The sequence below is a fragment of the Equus caballus genome, chromosome 3, assembly GCF_041296265.1.
Source record: "Equus caballus isolate H_3958 breed thoroughbred chromosome 3, TB-T2T, whole genome shotgun sequence".
In the NCBI taxonomy this organism is placed as follows: Eukaryota; Metazoa; Chordata; class Mammalia; order Perissodactyla; family Equidae; genus Equus; species Equus caballus.
The window spans coordinates 14,392,504-14,395,902 of NC_091686.1; the positions used below are offsets into that span (position 1 = coordinate 14,392,504).

Below are 3,399 nucleotides of genomic sequence, written 5' to 3' on the forward strand. Positions count from 1 at the left end.
AAAATGTATTTTTCAAATAGAAGTTTTAGAGGGAAATTGAGGAGATTATGAGCCATAAACTTTAACTATAATTTCCATACAGCAAAATTCCCCAATTTAAGTGCACAGTTGCATGGATTTTGACAAATGTGAATGCCCTGAAATAAGTACCACAATCAAGATTTGGAGCATTTTAATCATTCCAGAAACTTCCTTATTGTTTCTTTGCACTCAGTCCTCACTACCGCTCCTCATTGTGGGCAACTACTTCTCTGTAATGCTTCACAATTCGGGCCCTTAGGTTTAACTGTACTATGAGAAATGCGCTGGCTTTAATTTGCAGTTCTCTAATTACTATTGATTTCGAGTAACTTCTCCTGTGCTTATTGGCCTTTCTGTACATTGTTTGGCTAAATGTGTATGCAACTCTTCTGTCTATGAGTAACAGGTGGTTTTTCTTCTAAGAAATAAAAATTGTATTTATACTTATGTGGCTGTAGTAATGGAACAAACTATTTGAACAAAATCAGAAAGACACATCAACAATATCACCCTCCTTGAGTTTCAAACACTTGGCTTCAAATATTTAATTGACCTTTCTTTAGGCTTTAAGCTTCATGTTTCATGAACACTGTTTCAGATGTTCACAGGAGTACCTTGGTGTGGAGAGTGGGAGTGGCAGGTAAACCTTATTTGTCAAGTAAATAAGAGAAAACCAGCACCAAATACTCCATGTAGAAAGTCACAAGGTACCTCTGTTCTGTGAATGTTTTTAAGAAGGATTTAATTAAAGACAGCTTTTTATTTACTGAGTACCAGCTATAAGCAAAAAATATAGGTAATTAATAAGCCCCCCAAAATATGGTATCTGAACTCACAAATCTTAGAAAATAGACCATAAGATATATCTTAATACTAATCAAATAATAGGATGACCCACTTTTCCTGTTTGCCTGAGACTGATCCAGTTTTAAATTGAAAGTTCACATTCCTGGAACTCTTTCAGTTCCAGGTAAACTGGGGCATTTGGTCACCCTATTGAATAATCATAAGACAAATACAAAATGGCAGCTGTGAAAATTGCTAAAAGTAGAGAAGGATGGAGTTATGGATGGATCTTGTTGATGTGGAGAGGACCTGGTCAGAGCTCTGAAGTATACTCTCTATGGAAAGAGACCATGAGCTAACATGTGAAGAAAGAGAAGGAGTTAACCAATTATAGATCAGAGAGAGAAGTACTCTAAACAGTGAAAATGGCGTGCAAAATGGATCACGGCAGAAGAGAGCCTGGTGAGCATGAGAGGTCAATAAAGACCAGTGTGGCTGGGCCCAAGGAGAAAGGAGGTCATGATGAGAGGAAGGTTTAGATGAGTCAGGTGGATCTAGACCCAGGTCAGCGAACATTCTCCATAAGGCATCATATGGTAGACAGAATTCTGAGATGGACCCTGAGATTTCCAGATACTTGTACACACACTTTTCCCCAAATATTGAAACACTAAACTAAGTACTGCTGGGAAGGAATTCTGCAGATGTAATTAAGACCCCAAATCGGTTGACCTTAACATAGAGAGATTACCCTCTTGAGCCTGATCTAATAACACAAACCTTTAAACTGATAAGAACAGATACTACACTTGATCTTAGCCAAAAGGCAGAGAGGCAATAACTCAAACCTTTAAATCTGTGTCTAGAGGTCAGAAAGAGAGGATTTCAGAAATTTCTAGCAGGAGATTTAACTCACAAGATGTTTTCCATTGCTGACTTGAAGATGGATAGGATCCTATCCAAGAAATGTGGGCAGTCTCTAGGAACGGAGCAGCCACTGGTTGACAGTCATTAAGAAAATAAAATTCTTACAGTTGCAGGAAAATGAATTCTTCAAACGCAAATTAATTGTAAAAAGACCCTAGTCCTGGCCAATATTTTGATTTCAGTCATGTGAGACTGTGAACAGAGAATACAGTGACATCGTGCCAGACTCCTGACTCAGAGAAACTGAGAGAAAATACATTTTTGTTTATTTAAGATGATAATTTTGTGGTAGTTGGTTATGCAGAAATAGAAACTAATGCAGACAAGATGGTAAATTTTTTCATCTGTGCAGGCCTTACAGTCTTGTAACTACTCAACTCTGTCACTGTAGTGCAAAATCAGCCATAGATAATACATAAATAAGCATGTATGGCTATATTCCAATAAAACTTTATTTACAAATAATGTTGTAAGTTTATTTAGCTCATGAGCCATAGTTTTCAGACTCCTAATCAAGAAGGTTGTAGATATTGTTAAAGAGTTTTTGCTTTAACACAACAAAAATGAGAAACCATTAGATGGCTTTGGCATAGAGATAAATGTTTGGATTTACATTTTGAAGATAAAGCTGAGGACGGCCTCATGGCGCAGCTTTTAAGTTCGCATGTTCCACTTCTCGGTGGCCCGGGGTCCGCCGGTTCGGATCCCAGGTGCGGACATGGCACCGCTTGGCAAGCCATACTGTGGTAGGCGTCCAGCATGTAAAGTAGAGCAAGATGGGCACGGATGTTAGCTAAGGGCCAGGCTTCCTCAGCAAAACAGAGGAGGACTGGCAGTAGTTAGCTCAGAGCTAATCTTCCTCAAAAAAAAAAAAAAAGAAGATAAAGCTGCCTAAGGTTTTGATAACAGGTAAGGAGAATGGAGTAAACCAGAGTGAAAACTATAGAATAATTTGTTGATTATTGCACTTGAGAGCTCATGATAGGAGGATGATGGTTAGCAGGGCGACAGAGATGGAAAGAAGTCAATCAGAGCATGTTTGTGTATGTGTGTGGGTGTGCATGTGTATATGTGTTCAGGTACATGCATAAACCTTCCATCAAGATAGATGTACATTTTTGGACATTCTTGCTTTGTGTGAATAAACAGATTTTGCAACATGTGTAAGACAACTCTAAGGAAAGCGGCTGAGCTTTACCTCTAAGAATGGCATTGGAGTAATTAAATGATTATTTCCTGTACATAGTGGATTTATATGAGTTATAGGGAAGACAATAGCTCTCCTGACTGAGTGATTTAATGTCCTCTTCCTAACAACTTGCAAAACGTTATGAGATGGTCAGAACGATATCGCTGGAGGCATTTTGAAACCGTCTGAAAATTGACCACTGCTAGGCAATAGATTTCTTTTTCCTTGCCTCTTCTCAGATAGTGCTGTTTGAAATACTATTTTTGAAAGCTTTTTTATTGGAATGCTTTCTTATGCACTGAATGGTCTCTTATGTAACAAAACATCCAGCTCAACAACAGACACGTAGTAGGCATTAAGTACAGTTGTCCCCGCTGATCCATGGAAGATATGTTCCAAGACCCCCAGTGGATGCCTGAAACCATGGATGGTACCAAATCCTATATATGCTATGTATTTTCTTATACATACATACT

The 3,399-nt window shown here is 38.4% G+C and overlaps 1 pseudogene; it reads right to left on the bottom strand.

Moving 5' to 3' along the window:
- Positions 1–1,549: 1,549 nt before the first annotated feature.
- On the bottom strand, positions 1,550–1,646 carry LOC111773064 (U2 spliceosomal RNA; annotated as a pseudogene).
- Positions 1,647–3,399: the final 1,753 nt, after the last annotated feature.